The 19456-nt window shown below is 40.6% G+C and overlaps 1 protein-coding gene across 4 annotated transcripts in view; it reads left to right on the forward strand.

Moving 5' to 3' along the window:
* Positions 1 to 19456, forward strand: part of EPB41L2 (erythrocyte membrane protein band 4.1 like 2) — a 92884-nt gene that overhangs the window by 13451 nt on the left and 59977 nt on the right. The gene's annotated exons all lie outside the window — the stretch shown is intronic.

The raw sequence follows: 19456 nt of genomic DNA on the forward strand, positions 1-19456 counted from the left end.
TGATTGAATCCAGAGAATCTTCATAAATTTCTCATAATCTATAGGAAATATGGGCAACAGATAGATAATTATTTCCTTTTCCTAAAATTCTTATCTCTGAATAGCAGCTGATCAGAGATGGAAGTTCCTGCCTGTCTTGCAAGGTTTTAGAAAGGCTCTAAATATTATTGGAAGCTAAATTCAGAAGAGTTCCCATTTTTCAGCAACCCTGAGACATTCTCTGAGAAATTTCATTCCTGTGCTATAGTCAAGATTTAAAATAGCCTTCATGTAAACTGCTTGGTGCAATGTGATCTTGGGAGGTCTTTTGGTTAAAAAAAAAAAAGTGAGTTTCTGTACTCACAATATTTACTTTGTACAATACTGCACTTTTAGTTAAAGTAATTTTCAAGCACATTCTCAAGAAATGTTGCTTTGGAAGATTAATAAGAAAATCTGACCAGCATTCCTCAATTGGTTTAGTATTGGAACAGCAAGTACTATACTTAGTTTAAACTTGATTTTATATATTTCTTTTAAAAATACTATCAATCCATTGAAAACATCAGAAGAAAATATCAGATATCTTACCCACTGGAAAGGATGATATTGTCCTCCTGTGTTTTCATGTAGATATTTAACAGGAATGGAAACAGCACTGATCTCTGTGGCATTCCACAAATGAAGGACTAAGGAAAGACCAATTGGTGTTAGCCCTGTAGGAAGGAAGAGAACCAGAACAGTACAGTTGTATCCATTCCCAATCCCTGGTACCAATCCAGAAGGTTATCCTGGTCAATGATGTTGAAATCCGCCAAGAGATCAAATAGAGCCAGGATGGATGCACTACCCTCATTCTTCTCCTGCCAAAAATCATCCAAAAATGTAATCATTGCCATTTCTGTCCCATGTCTGGGCCTGAAACGTGACTGGAAGAGGTCCATATAATCCACTTCATCAAGGATCTGTTGAAGTTGCTGCACAACCGCCATCTCCACAAAAAGGTGGACACCACTTGGTATAGTGGAAGCCTTAAAAAGAAGGTTGGATATCACTTGGTATAGTGGAAGCCAGTGATAACTTCTTGTGGAGGGAGCGAACCCTCCTTGAGCAGGGATCTATTGAGCAGATGACTGAGCTTGCTGTCATAAGGGCCCTCTTCTCTTCTTCATGTCGAGCAGATTCAAAATGTTCTCAGAAAAGAGAACGAGACTATCCCCAGGCACCTCCTTCAGTCCTGCACAAAGGCTGCCATCTAACTGGGAATGAATTTGAGCAATTTTGTCCAACAGATGCACTGAAAATTCCTCTGTATGGGCTTGCAGATGAATCTCTAGGTACCCCTTACCTAGAAGGGCTCAAGTCACCTGGAACAAGACTGCCAGGCAGCAATCCTCAAATACAGTAATGGAAAAGTAGATGGAAAAGTAATGATGCTTTGCCACACTTACAGCCCCTAGCAACACCTTAAGAATGGCTGTCACTGGTGTTTGTTCAAATTCATCCTTCATTGACCTCCAGCGATAGTCTAGGTATCTATTCTCCCATTTCATCTCTCTCAGCTCTTCCACAAACCACAGAGAGTGACAGATTCCTAGGAAGGAAGAGGTTGCATGAGCACAATCTGATCAAAAACCACAACTGCCTTCTCATTACAAGTGATGACTAAGGCTTCAGTCAGACTATGCAGTAGACCATCAAGAACAACCCTAGCTTTCTTGGGAACTCTTTAAAGTCTATCAGTTGCCAGGGGCTGAATTTTATGGTTATCAGGACATGATGTGACCATGATAAAGGATCTAGAGGGAGCTCCCCCAATTCCAGATCATATTGCCACTGCTGCAAGAAGAGGACCAGATCAGGTATTTGACCATTGATCCATGTGAGACACTGGATGATCTGGGATAGGCCTATAGCTGTCATGGTGGGCATGAACTCCTAAGCCACTTCAGGCTCTACTGTTGGGGAAGACAAGTTGAAATCTTCCAGGACTATAAGCCTGGAGAATTGCCAATCCTGCAGAGTTCCCCTGCAGTTGAGGAACTCAAATGAAGAGACAGCCACACAGCAGAGAGGTTGGTACCGTAGCAATATTATGTAATTATAAATATCAACTTCAGAAACTTTTAGAAATAATACCCTGTTTTCCCCCCAAAACAGACATCCTCTGATAATAAGCCCAACTGGGCTTTGGAGTGCATGGCAATAAGCCCAAATGCTGATTTTAGGGTTTAAAAAAATATAAGACACAGTCTTATTTTCGGGGAAACACGGTAGATATGTTTCCATATAAGTATAACAAACAGGCAATTTTTGTCATAGTTTTTTGTCTGATAAAAAATATCTTCCCATATCTCAAAAACATCCTTTAGATTATTTGAAAATGTAACAGATGGATTGATTTTTCTGCCATTGCAGTATAGTAAAGCAGCTTACACCATTAATCTAAGGATAAAATTCCCTGCATCCTTTTCTGTGTTATATAAATGTTCTTGTTGTAATCAGCATATAAACCACAAGTCTTTAGATTTTTTTCTTATTGTCTTCCAGATTTTCAACAAAGTAATTCTGGTAATTTTGATTTTCTAACTAATGATTTTATCTATTTCTGTAAATACTAAATAGCAGCAGTTTTTAATCTTTAAGCATATCCACCACCACTATTTTAGATAACAAACAAATAGATCAAAATATATATGAAATGTATCAGCCTGCATTCCATTTTTTGAAAACCTGTATTTTTCCATTAATCTGTATTGTATTGTATGTGTTCTTCTGTATAGCATTTAATTAAATATTCAGTATTCAAATTGTCTGCAGCATTTGGAGTGTTTATTTCTTTATATGGGCCATATCTGTTTATTAGAGGAATGACAATAATATTTGGAAAAAAAGCCCCTCTTAATGTGCATAATGATTTGAGGGGTGGGAGGAGACATTGGGCAGCAATATAGCCAAATATAGAAGTGCATCTAAATGTAAATTTTGAAATTTCCCCCTTTGTAATGAGGGATATAAAATATAGAGATCATAACTGCAGCAACCTTGGAAAGAAAGTTATTTGTTCAGGAGTAGCAGAGGCCTAGCAAATTTATGCAGATATTCATTGACTTACAATCTGTCACTTAGTCACTGTTCAAAGTTACGACATCCCTTCCAAAAGGTACCTATGACCTGGTTCCAGTCTTCCAACTGCCAATGGTGGGCTGCTGCCAATTGTAACAACCAGTTCACCCAGCACAGAAAATGTGAGCGTGCGTGTGCGCACATGCGTGCGGCCTTCCGCGCATGGTCATAGCTTAAAAACACGGCGATATAGGATGGAATAGCGCCTGGACAGGCTCACCCATGGGTTTCAATTACCGGTTCGCCCGAACTGGTCCGAATCGGCAGCAGTCCAACTCTGGCCGGAGCCCCTCCCCATAGTCAAGTAATCACATTTTGGACAATGGGCAATTGGCCCCGATTTACAGCCTTTTGCAATGTCGTGTGGTCACATGACCACATTTGTTGTAAACTGGCTTTTGGTTTTGGCAAAAATGCCCCATAGCAAACAGTGGGTTTGTTTCATGACCACAGATTTGCTTAATAACCACCACAAAAAAGATAATAAAATAGGATTGGTCATGTGAGTAACCTGCTTTATGACTTAATGGGCAGGCTCCATTATGACTGCAAGTCAAGGATTGTAATGAATTTTTCATATTCATGAGATGAGATTGAGTTTTTGCACTTTGAAAATGGCTGGGTATGGCTGGGATATCAAAAAAAAAACACTTGACAGTCGGGAAGGATTAAAAAATTAATGATAAAATAATTTGTTTTAATAATTGCAAAAGAAAATAGATTTATTTACTTATGCCGATTTAATATATGCCTATTTAAGGCAGGGTATAAATGTAAATAACCTTGTAAGGCTTCTTAAGACATTTTTCATATACTGTTGTTTGGTTTGCATCATAGATTGCATTGTTTCTATTTTCTAGTAAGCCTTCAGAATGTGATTAGAAAGATTCTGTTTGACTTTCAACAGTAATTTTGCCTGAAAAGGGGAATTGCAATTTTAATTATGACTCTCCAAATGCGTTGCATTAGAATTAAAAACCATGTGTTGATCTTTGCTGTTTTTGGACAAAACATAGTTTAACCATGTTATTTCATAGTTTGTTCTTTAATTCAATTTTTTGTCTCTAGAAATTAGCATAGAAATTATTTTTCAATAAAATAGCATTTGTCATAGCCGTTTATGATACACAATAAAACATCCCCCATAAACTTTAATACTTTCATAGTAAAAATATAAAATAAAAATAGAAACAACTAATTCAGAGTAGTTGTTACTGTGGAAGTATTAAAGTTTATACTATACATGGGAAATGTTTTAAAATATACATAATCACAATCCTCCAAAATAAAAATGGATACAACAAACTACCTACCATATCCTCTTCAGAAAAACTCCATCTTGAGTAGCTTCTAATGTAGAATGTTAAAAGAAATGGGGCAAACCTTTATTTATTCATTTATCATATTTATATAGCCACCCATCTCACTAGTAGCAACTACATAATAGTGACTATATAAGGGTATTCAACAACTGAATAAAATCACAGATACATAAAACAATCATAAAAATATTTTAAAAATATCTTTATTAAAAGAATAAATTATAAAAAATTAATATAAACCTCCAACCTTATTCTAAGAGAAGGCTACTCCACAGAGAGTTGACTTCAAATGAAAACCATTCTCTTTTCAGAGGTAGGGTTAATATACTGGGACCAAAATTGTCTGAAATTTTGGCGTGGTAATATTACTAAAGTGGTATGACTTTTGGCATGGGACTAGTAATTAACTGATGAACCATACATAGTCCTTGACTTACAACAATTTGCTTAGTGACCGTTTGAAGTTACAACGGCACTGAAAAAAGTGACGATCATTTTTCAAACTTATGACTGATGCAGCGTCCCATGTTCATATGATTTACATTTGGATACTTGACAATTGACTCACATTTATGAATGTTGCAATATCCCAGGGTTATGTGATCATCTTTTGCAACCTTCTGACAAGCAAAGTCAATGGGGAAACCAGATTCACTTAACAACCGTGTTACTAATTTAAGCACTGCAGTGATTCACTTAACAAATGTGGCAAGAAAAGTCATAAAATGGAATAAAACTCACTTAACAAATTTCTCACTTGGCAAGCTAACTTTATGGCTCAATTGTGGTAAGTTGAGGACTACCTGTAGTAAAAAAATAAATAAAACAGCAGCGATAACAAATATGAGCTAGAGGCAAATGTAAGGAAGCAAGATTCATATACCTGTAGCTTTGTTGAAATGAAGAGAATAACATGAGTATTTGTAGGCATTTAAGTGGTTTAAGAGGGGTGTATTTTTGGAGGTTTGGATTGTTGCTGCTTATCTTTAGAAAAGACCTGCGGCTGTGGTTCATGCTTCAAATTAAGCAATAATGGGTTTTGCTTGGTTTTGGCTTAATGTATAGTATGACTCCAGTTATTGCGAATTGTAAACCATTGTATGTTTCTTTGTTCTATGCATAACCCAGCCATTGGGGTCTATTTAACAACTGTTAAGGAAAGGTAGTCCATAAAAATAGTCATCTTAATAAGGGTTCTTTTTCTGAGAGGTGGTATTTTTACATATCCCCCATACGATTTCAGTTTTAACACAGTAGTGTTATGAAATTTGCATTTCTCACTTTGAAAAAACATAGTGTCCTTTCTTTACTCTTCTTCTTTTGTACCTGAATATAAAGTACATGTGTAGGTTGTACACAATATGTAAGAGTCACCATAAATCAAACTATGAAGTACCTTTCTAGTCCTATCTCATGTTAAACATAACAGATTGTTCTTGACCCTTTTGGTCAGAAACTTAATTCACCACCACAGTCTCCTCTGAGCTTGAGTTTGACCTTACATTCTTTCAGCCTTTTTGCCTTGCAGCTGTGCTGGCCAACAGCCATGCTGGCTAGCTGTCATGGGAGTTGTAGTAGAGCAAGAGAAGGAAACAGATTAGGAAATACTGCAAATTTGAACTATATTTGAGGGACATTAAAATCCTTCAAAAGTTGTGCTTCAGAAGATGCAGGAGCTTTGGCTTCTGGAGAAGGGAGATGTTGTACATTTAAAACATGCAGAAAGATAGAGCAACACCATAGAGCGGCACCACATTTTTAGTTTTTGGTATTCTAGGAATTAATATTTACTGCAGTGGTGGGAAATCTGTGGCCCACCAAATGTTGCAGTTTCAACTCTTAGAATCTCTAACCCAATGTTTCTCAACATCGGCAACTTGAAGATGTGTGGACTTGAGAATTCTGTGGATTGAAATCCACACATCTTCAAATTGCTGAGGTTGAGAAACACTGCTTTAAATCAGTGCTGTGGAGTCGGAGTCGGAGTCGGAGTCGAGGAGTCGGAGTCGGAGGAAATTTTGGGTACCTGGAGTCGGAGTCGGAGTCGGCAAACAATGCACCGACTCCGACTCCTACTAAATTTAGATTGGAATTTTAAAAAAAGCAAGTTTAAATGTCCCAATTCACAAAAAGTTATAATTAATGACTTCTCTACTGTAAGAATAAAGACCAATGCATGCAGTGCCTCACGTAACCGCAAAATGAACACGTTAAGTGACCGTGAAGAAGCATGCTTTTCATGTGCTTCACTATAAGGCACGCAACGCACAATTAGGAGTGGCAATACTTATACTTTCCATAGTGTTGTGTTCTGCTGTTACAGGGAACGCAGCGCCCATGGGTAACCTAGCCTCTCACTGATAAGGGATTAAGTAAATATGTTTTTTGCAGGACTAGAGACACTTGCATAAGTGAAGGGAATGGAGGGTCAATAGTTCAAGACTGAAGCTGTAAACCATTGGAAAAACTGCTGTCATTCAGCTAAGGCTATAAAAACTTGTAACTCTGATTGTTAGCTTAAACTTTAAACATGACTAAACACTGTTTAAATTTATGAACCGGCCAAATACTCTGTTCAAAGAAAATACATTGTATGTTTGTATGTGTGTTTCTAATTATTGTTATTTATTCATATTTGTTCTCTTTTATTCTTTAAAGTTTAACAATTCATTCTTTATCTTAATATCTTTATATTTGTTTGGGGTTGGCTTTCTTCCCTTTCATCTTTTTTATTGTACAGCAATCTTTCTCCTCAAACCTACCACCTCTCTCTTTTCTTTCCTTCTTACTTTCTCTTCCTCACCCTCTTCTTCTCCTCCCTACTTCCTCTTCCTTTCTCCTTCTCCTCCTCTCTTCCTCCCTCTCTTACCCTCACTCCTACTCTAATTTCCCTTCCCTTCCTTCATCCCTCTCTATTGCTGTATCCTTTTATGTATATGGACTACTCAGAGGGCTGAAAAAGTTATTTCTGACTGGTCCTCTCCCTTTTGACCAGTCCTCGAACTTACGACTGTCCTCACATTTTACGTTTTTGCCCTATCTTGTCACCATGGTGAAGAGAAGCAGTTGTGAAATGAGTGACATGGTTGTTAAAAATGCTGCACGGGCATAAATGTGAGGATGGTCATAAGTGTGAGGACCAGTCAAAAGTGCGAGGACCTGTCAGAAATGACTTTTTTCAGCCCTCTATACACATAGCCATGGCCACCCGGTCACATGACCAGCTAGCCACACCCACCCAGTCACATAACCTCCAAGCCATGCCCACAAAATAAGCCACGCCCACAGAACCGGTAGTAAAAAAATTTAGAACCCACCCCTGGTTGGGGGTCACCACAACATGAGGAACTGTATTAAAGGGTCGCGGCATTAGGAAGGTTGAGAACCACTGGCTTAGAAGAACTTGGTGGAACAGCTTCTTGGATTCAACTGTAAGTGTTTATATTGTATAGGACAAATCATGTCTAGGTTTAGTGCTGGGATATATAGCTTATTTGTTTGTATAAAGCCATGTACGTACAACTTACAAGACTGTGTATGTTGATATTAAAAATCTAATTATATGCCAGTTAGTATAACATATTTTATATTTTAGGGAAAGAGGCATCCTAAACAATGGCAAAAAGACTGCTAACAACAAACACAACAAAGTCTACTGTTTATGAGCACTTTGCATTATCAAGTGATGGAAAACATTACGTGTGCCAATGTATTAGAAAAGATGATGATGGTGAAAAACAATGTGATGCAAAAATTAGCAGTTTCAGTGGGCCTGATAAAAATGCACCTACAAGAGCATCAAATTTGAAAAGACACTTACAGCGTTTTCATCCCAAAGTGTTAGAAGCCGTGAATGAGAAAGATAGCAATGAAAACATTGCATCTACTTCTGTGACAAAAAACGTTCAGAAATCTACTGGAGAACAATCACAAATAAGAAAATTCTTTATATCTGACAAAGTTACCATAAGGATGACACCAGAAAAATTCAAACACCACATTATTGAAATGGTAGTAAAGAATAGTGTACCACTATCCTTCTTTTCACAGACAGCCTTTTTAGGCCTAAATGGAGAAATGGCAAAAAAACTTGGTGTTTCTCTGGAAAGAGAAAGTATAAGGAAACTTATAATTGAGGAGGCCAAATGTAAAAAGGAAGAACTACAGAAAGTTATGAAAGGACGTTTTGTCTTCCTTAAAATGGATGCATGCACACGTCACAGAGTCAATTATTTCGCTATTAATGTTAGATTTGTGGATGAAAATAACAAAACAATAACACGGACCCTCGGAGTAAAGGACACTCAGGCACATCACACCAGTGATTACCTTCAGAAGTTAGTGGAGGGTGTTCTAGAAGATTTTGAAATTAAAAAGGAACAGATTTTATGTGTTGTGACAGATAACGCTTCTAACATGTTGAGCACAATTGAGAAGATGAAGGCAGATGAAGAAGGTATCAAACAGATATTAGACTTAGAGGAAGACAGCTCTGCAAGTATTAGAGAAAGTTTAGAAACTGAAGAGAATGCTGACATTTTTTTAGACAACTTTGTTGAAGAAGCATTGAAGCTTGCTACTATTCATCATATGCGATGTGCTGTTCATACACTGCAACTTGCCATAAGAGATGGATTAAAAGATCGCCATGCAGCTACATTAATTGGCAAATTACGGCAAGTAACTGTTGCAGCCAGGGCCCCAAAAACAGATGCAATTTTGAAAAGACGTGCAGGAAAAGGAGCCATTTTGGATCAAACAACTCGCTGGGGAAGCACTTATTTAATGGTGAAGCGTTTGCTTGAACTTAAAGACTTCATAGAAGAAATGGACAATGAAAATCTTGCATTAACTGCAAGCCAGTGGACACAAACAAAAGAGCTGGAGAACCTTCTTTCTCACCCCTTCACTGTCACCAAGAGGTTGCAATGTGATGATCTAACCCCGGGTAAATTCCTCTTGGAATGGAAGAGCCTGTTATATCGCCTGAACAAAAATGGAGGGTTAATAGCTGAGGGCATTGCATCTTCAATGATGAAAAGAGAGAGTCTTTTGCTGGAAAATGAAATCTTGTTAGCGGCTATTTATGTCGACCCAATGAGCCGACTTTTATTGAACAGTAAACAGATTGCTACTGGGAAAAAGGCCCTCTATGATGTAGCAGTTCGCATGAAGGGATTACGACCTGAAATACCTCCACAGGAGGATGGAGTTCTTTTAAGCAATAGTGGTAACTCAGAATCATCTTCTTCAAACGAAGAATTAGACTTTGATTCCTTCTTAGACAAAATGGAAGTTGCTAAAGGAAAGCGACGTCGCATAAGCGTTACAGAACCAGTAAATGTCCAAATAAAAAAATTCCAACAGGAGTTTTATAAAGCACTAAAAGAAGTTGAAAAGTATGATCGCTCATCAAAACTTACTGTTGAAGAAGCCATCCTTGTTTATCCAGAGATCGTTAGTGATGTGGCCAGAATAGTTACTGCAATGCCACCCACCCAAGTCAGTGTCGAAAGATTATTTTCAGCCCTAAAAATAATAAAGTCTGACTTAAGAGCCTCTATGAAAGAGGATCTGGCAGAGGCAATTCTCTTCCTTAGAACTCTACATTGAATTGATTTGCATTTGCTAAGCCTATAACTACATTTCAAGATTAATATAAACCATTTCTAGGTTTTACAGATTTTGTTTTTGGTTCATATAGATAAGCTTTGTTTTTGTTCTAAAACAACCAAATAATGTGGTTTGTATTTTTGAACTGGTAAAGTTCCTGTTCCTGATGTTTATGCCTGCTGCTACTATCCAGCAACTTGATTAATTAAATTAATAAAAAAAAATTAATAAAACTTTGTTGTTTTCATTGTGTTTGTCTTTTGCTTAAACTGTTCAATACAGTAGACTGTTGGCTTCCCAGCCAGTAGTCCTGTGGTAATGACATGTATGTTGCCTTTCTTTCCTTCAAGGAATGTATAAAATACATTCGCATATTAATACAGAGGAGTCGGAGTCGGGGAGTCGGAGTCGGAGTCGGAGTCGGAAGTACAAAAAACTGAGGAGTCGGAGTCGGAGTCGGAGTCGGAACATTTATCTCCCGACTCCACAGCTCTGCTTTAAATGCTGATTGTGCCTCAGACAATTAGGATTTGGCTAAATACCATTTACAGGATCATACCATTTATAGAACTAAACGTTTCTCATTCCTGTGGGATGGTGTGTAGATTTATGAATAATATACTATACATGGTCATTAACTTTTTCTTTTGGGCATGGAAAGGATCTAATTTAGTAGAAATTATGCTTACCAAATGTTTTGTGTAACAAAATCTCAAATCCATTAAGATCCATAGATAATATTTTGGATCTATGGATATTATCTATATTATCCATAGATAATATCCATAGATCCATATTTTGATAATATGTTTGAGATTTTAATCAGCCTGTTTACTGTCTTTTAGATGACTGATGAAATTGTTAGTTTTCCTAGCCCTCAATATTAGCCTTTATGTTGACCATCTAGATTTTATTCTCTGATTCAAGTTAAAGTATCTTACTTGACAGTTTATAGGTAGCAAGTTTAAACTACATCTTATATTTAATATCTTTTCCTTTTAATGAAATATCCTACATGATATGAAAGTACATTTAAACACTTTTTCATTTGTCCTCTCTCCTTTGTACTCTGTCCAACATGCCGATTCCACTAATTCTTTACAGTGATGTTTTTATTCAGAATGACTAGCTGGTAAAGAAGCTTATGACAACAGGTTTAACACATCATTGTCTAGGCTAGGATAAAATGGACGTAATGATCAGATGCATCTTTGTTTTGTTTTAGTACTTGTTATAAGATATATTTTTAAAAATGTTTTTCTATTATTTTCTTCTGTTGTGTTTGAGAAATTGCTTTAAATGCATTTATCTTATAAATACAAAACATGTGTTTTGTTCTATGTGACAGTCGGTGAACTGATACCTTACTTTTGTAAAATTCCTGAAACCATTTCAATGAATTGGCCAGACATAATGCAATTGTCTTTCAAATAGGATTAAAAATATGTATGGTATGCTTCTGTTTCTATAGGAGAATACTGTAGAGGGGGCAGTATTCTTCCCACTTAGCACAATTCACTAAACTAGCATAGAATAAAAAACAAAGCACAAAAGAATTTTTAATATCACTGTCTGATTAGATTTGATCTCTATAATAATCATTCACTGAATGAGAGTTGCTTAATGTTTATGGACTAATCACTAATACCCTGTTTCCCCAAAAATAAGACCTGATCTTATATTGATTTTTGCTCCAAAAGATGCTTTTGGGCTTATTTTCTGTTTAGGTCTTATTTTGGGGGAAATGCGGTACTAAATGTACCCATCTGAATGACAATCTTAACTGGGGCTTATTTTGGGGGTAGGGCTTATATTACGAGCATCCTGAAAAATCATGCTAGGACTTATTTTCCGGTTGGGTCTTATTTTCAGGGAAACAGGGTACCAGAAAGACTTATCTGCTTATGGCTCTATCTTATATTGGTTGGTGACAAGAGAATATATATGTAAAAGTCTATATATGTTGTTCTAGTAATATTTAAGCAACAGTATGGGGTTTCATAAAGCTGCATTTCTAATTTAAAAACAATATGTAAAACATCTCTTATTATTTATTTATTAATTCAATTTGTATGCCGCCCCTCTCCGAAGACTCAGGGCGGCTTGTGTATAGTACAATTCAGGAGATACAAAATTTACATAGGATTGCAATACTGTACTAAGTTATGAATTAGTTTAAGTCAATTTAGTTATATGAAAAGAAGCAAGACCAAGGATCTCAATCTAAATGAGTACAGGTAGTCCTCGACTTACAACCATAATTAAGCCCAAAATTTATATTGCTAAGTGAGACATTTGTTAAGAGACATTTGCCTCATTTTACAACTTTTTTTGCTGCAGTTGTAAAATGAATCACTGCAGTTGTTAAGTTAGTAACATGGTTGTTAACTGAATCTGCCTTTGCTTATCAAAGGGGATCGCATGACCCCTGGACACTGCAACTGTCAAAAATATGAGCCAGTTGCCGAGCATCTGAATTTTGATCACATGACTATAGGGATTCAGCAACGGTGGTAAGTGCGATAAAAGGTCATAAGTCACTTTTTTCAATGATGTTGTAACTTCAAACGGTCACTAAATGAACTGTTGTAAGTCAAGGACTTCCTGTAATGTAGATTAAATGGCAGTGCTTGGGAAATTAAACAAGAATCTCATTTTAATCTTTATATGCTCTTATTTTGTTACAATTCTGGTTTATGACTTATTTTAAATGATTGAAAATCTGTGTCCAGGTTATCTGTCATTACAAAAATATATTAGCAATTCTTAAGTACTCAAGAATTTTGATAGGTTTCATCTAAATCATATTTTGGCCCTCTGCCTTTGCCATACTGAAATTCTATTTGCTTTCCAATTTATCCCTTTCTCCAGGAAACACTCAAATTCATAAAGCATTCTGTTAGATTTGTAATTAACACCTCAAATTATCCAACTGTAGCAAATAAAAGTTTTCTAGGCCATCAGCAAAGGTTTGCTAAAGGCAAAAGAATTGTGTACTCATTCTCCTTATTTACTGAGAAACTTCATTTGTCTGTCATGACAAATCTAAAGTACAAAGAAACTTAATGTTGCCTCATGAAAATAGCTGTGGAATCTGGCATGAGGAAAATACCAGAGCAAATGGGTTTGATGAGTCATTTCCCACTTCTTTTTGACCTTAAGTTCATTCAGTTCACTGATGTTTTTGGTTTTTCTCTCAGTTGCTATTTCTGTTTGTTGACTTACATTCAGAGGTAATCAGGGACATGTTGGGATTTGCTCAGTTGTAACAGAGTTACATCGCATATGTTTATTTGTATGCATAGCATATACAACTTCGGCTAATATACATATTTTTCTTGGTCTGCACTTGCTTTGGACATAGAATTTCCCTTTACTCTGAAAATAATGATTTTGTATATTTTTTTAGGAATTAGTATGGAGTAAGATTTTTTCCCTATGCCAACTAGACATTAATAATCTGCATTAGAAGATTTACTGTTTGATTAGTTGTATACAGTAGATACTAGATTTCTATGTATGAATCACACGGAAAGCACTAAAATGTAAAAGTGACAACTTGTCTCATAGTCTTTAAAATTAACATAATTCATTACTGTTAAGTAAAGTACTGTAAAGTACTGTTTTTTCTTCAGAAAAATAAAGTACATTAACTTTTTTTTGTAATGTTCCATTCCACATTATTGCCTCTTTCAGATATTTTATCTTGGAAATATGTTTTTTACTTGAATCATTTGATGATACAATAATTCCTTCATTATTATTGTCCACAAGAATTTTTCCAGAGTTAGACGATTTCTGTGTAGGATGTGATAATTTGCTTTCTTCATTTGACTATGTTGCATAGAGAAATTCAATAAAACAGTCTCAAAATGTTAGATTTTTGCAGCTGTATCTTTTTAATTTGTTGAATAACTTTACATCATTTATTAGGAAAAGGATCACATGTTTAATTAGGGTCATGATATGTTTTCCAGCTCACTGCTCATGCAATCCACATATGGGTTGTTTTCCCCATCGCTTATCTCTGACTGGGTAATTTTTCTTGAATATCTCCCTCCGTGCTGTGGCCACGCCCTGTTGTCCCATGATGCATCAGTCTTTTTACTCAGTCGCTTCCAGACTGGTGTATTTCTCCCTTCGTGGTGATAATTTCAGCGTTTTTTTAGCACCTGCGTTAGGTTCTTTCTTTATTTTTGCTTAGATTAATTTTTTCGGCTGAGCCCTTTATTTCTGCTGCGAGACGGGGGTTAGAGCGGGAGCCTCCCCCTCACCCTTCGCCGGGGCTTTTCTGACATCGTCTGCCCGCAGCTGGGGATTCCGTCCTTCGGGCGATTCCCCTCCTTATCTTCTAGCCTCCGGTGTGCGCGAGGGGCTGTCAGCTGCCGCCGCACCCCCCACACCATTCCTTGTCAATTTTTTTGGCTTGCTGGGCTCGTAGAGGCGGCTCCGGAGCTCACCGCATGGTTCGCCCTGCAGGCTCTGACGTATTCTCCACAAGTTCGCTCCTTTTCTGAGCGCCTCAGTCGCTGGCTTCAATTCAGATTTGGCGCCTTGCTGGGATCGGCTGCAGTAATCTCCACGGGCGGTGAGCGAATCAGGTATCTGTCCTTCGGGCGGCACCTGCATCTCCTACATAATCGGGGCAGTGAGAGTTTCATCTCGGGATTCCCACAGTGACAGCCCGCACCCTTGCAGGTGGTGGATCCTCCGATTGCTAATCTGTCTTCGTCCTCCCTAGTCTCCACTGACTCCTTGGACGTTCTTAAATCAGAGGACAGAAAGTCGGAGCTCTCCTTTCGCAAGGAGCATCAAGCTCTGGCCTGGGCGATTAAAACTGCTACCCGCCACTTCTTTTTTCAATCGGGCGACGCTACTTTGGCTGAGGCAACTCCAGGACAAATTACCGCCGGAGGATACGCGCCTCCATCAAGATTTGAACAAAATTGTTGCTGCCACCGAGTATTCGGCGGATGCATCGTTGAATTCGGTTAAATTTACTTCGAGAGCTTTGGCCTCATCTATAACCTCAAGGCGCCTGTTTTGGCTTAAGAACTGGAGAGCTGACTCCAAAGCCAAATGGAAACTGGCAGCGGCTCCATATAAGGCTCCGTCTCTCTTTGGTGCCGCCCTCGACCCCGTCCTGGTCGAAGACAAGGACAAACGTAAAGTCATGCCTACTTCATCCTATCGCCGCCCTGAGCGCCGCTACACACCCTATTATCAGCGGCAGTCCTTTCGAGCCTCGTCGGGATCAGGAGCTCCCTACTCCCAACGTTCCTACTTTCAAGGTCCTGACCGTTCGTCCGACCACCAGCGCTTTCGAGATAGGTCCCGCAACACCACCACAGCCAAGCGTCCCTTCCGTGGTTCCGGCTTCCGTCAATTCCGCAGAGGGAAGTGACTATACCCTGTTGGATCCCATTGGTGGCAGACTCCATCTTTTTCGTCATCAGTGGGAACAGTCAACCACGGATGCGTGGATTCTTCGTACGGTGTCCGAAGGTTTGGCCATAGAGTTCCTGGGTCGCCCTCCATCTCGCCACATCTGCTGCCCTCCTCTCCAAATGGAGTTGGACTGCCAACTACGGAAGGAAGTTTGCCACCTGTTACATATCAAGGCAATAGAGCCAGTTCCCCCAGAGCAACGGGGCGAGGGCTTCTATTCAACCCTCTTTCTGGTGCCAAAGCATTCTGGGGGTTGGAGGGCCATCCTCAACCTAAAACAATTGAATCTGTCAGTTTCTTACCGCAGATTCAAAATGCACTCTCTGAGGTCCATCCTTGGAATTCGTCGAGGGGATTTCCTCCAGTCAGTCGACCTCAGGGAGGCATATCTGCATGTTCCGGTCCGTCCGGCACACCGAAGATTTCTGCGTTTCCAGATTGGGGAGGACCACTATCAGTTCTGCGCCATGCCCTTTGGCTTATCATCAGCCCCAAGGACCTTTACAAAGTTGGTGGCGGTGGTGGCGGCCTCCCTCAGGAAGATTCCTGTCAGGGTCTTATGTTATCTCGACGACATCCTGGTCCTGTCATCGTCCAGAAGTCAAGCGTCTCGAGATCTTCGCAATGTCGTCGAGGCCTTTCAGATCCACGGCTTTTCAATAAACTTCCCGAAAAGCCACCTTCACCCTTCCACCACTCTGCTGCACCTCGGTGCGATTATAGACACTGTACAGGGGCAAGTCTTTCTTTCCCCGGACAGAATTCAGAGCATCTGCGACTTAATCCATCTAGTCCTATCGCAACAGTCCATTCCTCTCCTTCATCTCTCTCAGTTGCTGGGGAAAATGGTCTCGAGCTTCTCAATTGTGCCATGGGCCTGTCGTCACACGAGGCCGTTACAATGGTTTCTCCTCCCTTACCAACGATCAGGCCAAAGCGACTCTCTACGCAAGGTGCCCCTTCCACCTCAACTTCGTCTCTCCCTTCGTTGGTGGTTAGGACCAGGGATTCACAAGGGCTCGCACTTCCTGGTTCGGGACCGCCTGACCTTGACCTCGGATGCCAGCCTCCTAGGCTGGGGGGCTCATCTTCACGACCAGATTGTACAGGGCCGCTGGTCTGTGGCAGAGAGACGACTCAACATCAATCTTTTGGAATTAAGGGCCATTCGTCTAGCTCTGTGTCATTTTCAACCTCACTTGTCGGGCCATCACGTCCTTGTCCTAACGGACAATATCGCAGCGAAGGCCCATATAAACAAAGAAGGGGGCACTCGATCAAGACCCCTGATGTTGGAGTCCGAACGCCTTCTGCGTTGGGCGGAGACGCATGTCCTATCGTTGAAGGCCGATCACATTTCCGGCGTGAAAAACACCAGGGCCGACTGGCTCAGCAGACGGACCATAGACCAGTCCGAATGGCAACTTCACCCCAGGCTTTTTCGCACGGTTTGTTTCATCTTCGGCGTACCCGAGGTGGACCTTTTTGCCAGCCCGTCAAATGCTCAACTTCCACGGTTTGTGACTCGCTACCCGTGTCAGGCGGCGGAGGATCACAACGCACTCAGATGCCACTGGCCACAGGGTCTATTATACGCCTTTCCTCCAATTCCCCTGATTCCTCAGGTGATACACAAGCTGCTGGAGGAACAAGCAGAACTCCTCTTGGTGGCCCCAGATTGGCCACGCCGCCCGTGGTATGCGGATCTGGTAGCATTGTCACTCCACCCACCGTGGATGATTCCGCAAGAACGTCTGTCGCTTCGTCAAGGGGCCATCGCTCATCCAGACCCAGGATGGCTCAAATTGGCCGTCTGGCGTTTGAGCGGGTCATTCTACAAAAAGACTGTATACCGGACTCTGTCATAGATACGATCCAGGCCTCTCGAAGACCTTCGACTTCTCGGATATATGAGTCTTCCTGGAAATCCTTCTGTTCTTGGTGCGCTGTCAAATTAATTGATCCTACCTCGGCTCAAATTGTGGATGTTTTGTGCTTTTTACAAGCAGGTCTCGACAAGGGTTTGTCACCGTCTACCCTCCGACGTCAAACTGCTGCCTTATCCACGGTCATCAGATGTCCTTCTTACTCTTCTCTGTCTCTGCACCCCTCGATTAAAGGTTTTCTTCACGGGGCAGTTAATCTCCGTCCACCACCTGTCCATCGTTACCCGTCCTGGGATCTCCCGCTTGTTCTTCAGGCCCTTATGTCTCCTCCCTTTGAACCCTTGGGTTCTGTTCCTCTCAAGTATTTATCCTACAAGGTGGCCTTCCTTTTGGCGATCACCTCTGCAAGACGGGTTTCCGAACTTACCGCGTTGTCAATTAGAAAAGATCTCTGCATCTTTCAACCCAATACCGTGATCTTGCGCCTGGATCCTACGTTCTTGCCTAAAATAAACTCCTATTTCCATCGTGCCCAGGAGCTCGTGCTTCCGGATTTCTGTCCCTCGCCCAGGCACCTACGAGAGAAGGACTGGCATACCCTCGACGTCCGTAGAGCTTTACGTCGATACATTCGTAGAACTGAATCGTTCCGGAAGTCTGAGGCACTTTTGGTTTCTTTTCATCCTTCATCATTAGGTCAAAAGATATCTCCGTCTACAGTGGGCAGATGGATTAAAAAGTGCATCGCCACGGCTTACGAACAACGAGGCTGTCCTGTCCCTCCTCGTGTCCTGCCTCACTCTACGCGTAGCGCTGCAACATCGGCTGCTTGGGCTACGCAGGCATCGGTATCGGATATCTGCCGAGCTGCCACGTGGTCCTCTGCTACGCCGTTTATTAGACACTATAAGATCGATGTTTACGCCTCAGCCGAGGCTTCATTTGGACGACGTGTTCTGCAGAGTGTTCTCGCAGGCCAGGTCACTGGGAGCGATTCGTCTCCCGCCCTTGGGATCTGAACTTTGGTATATCCCATATGTGGATTGCATGAGCAGTGAGCTGGAAAAAGAACGTTGTCTTACCTGAACGTTCATTTTCAGCTTCACTGCGAATGCAATCCACCCCCACCCTATTGTTGCATTTGTTTCTTTCTCCATTCTACTGGTTCCGGTTTTTCTTTTTGTGGTTCCATTGTATTTACTTACCTGACTCTGATCCTCACCTAGGTGGTCGCGCCTTCGTTTAAAGACTGATGCATCATGGGACAACAGGGCGTGGCCACAGCACGGAGGGAGATATTCAAGAAAAATTACCCAGTCAGAGATAAGCGATGGGGAAAACAACCCATATGTGGATTGCATTCGCAGTGAAGCTGAAAATGAACGTTCAGGTAAGACAACGTTCTTTTTAGAGCAGGGGTCCCCAATCCTCAATTGCCTCGGCACCACGTTGCAGCATGCCAAAAACTGGGCCACACAAACAAGTGAAACCCCATCCGTGGGAAGCAGGTAGCACTCAAAACCACGTGCCCTCCGGTCCACAGAAAAACCTCTCTCCACTGAACCAGTCCCTGGTGCCCAAAAAGTTGGAGGCTGCTGTTTTAGAGTGCTGTTTTATACCCAGTTAGATCATACCCACTCACTTTATATCAGTATTGGTGTATATAGATAGAGTTGCTTCCCATAGTTTCAAACTGGATTCTTTCCCAGTAGTGCTTGAAGAAGACAAGAATGAAACCTGAACCCTTGGGCATTCAAAACAGAAAGAAATTCATCATACCAAGGGGCGGAACAACAATCATGGACAATTGTATAGATTTACTCCGTCCTATACCATTTTTGTGCTACCCTGATCTCTAGGTACAGGGTGTGGCAGGGCTGTAGAGCACTGGATGACAGGGGAAAATGGGGTTTTGTGCTGTGCTCCTGTGCTGGCTGGCTGTGATATGGGGCTTGAAACGGTATTTCTCAGTGGCAGTATGGGGATGAAGTACAGTCAGTGGCAGTTAGCTGACTCTACTTCAGCCCAACCCTACCAAGGAGTGCTGCTGTGCAAGATGGCTAAAAGAATTGAAGCCCCACT

This window comes from Pituophis catenifer, unplaced genomic scaffold (genome assembly GCF_029215685.1).
Source record: "Pituophis catenifer annectens isolate HBS135680 unplaced genomic scaffold, rPitCat1.0.hap2 SCAF_1, whole genome shotgun sequence".
Taxonomy (NCBI): domain Eukaryota; kingdom Metazoa; phylum Chordata; class Lepidosauria; order Squamata; family Colubridae; genus Pituophis; species Pituophis catenifer.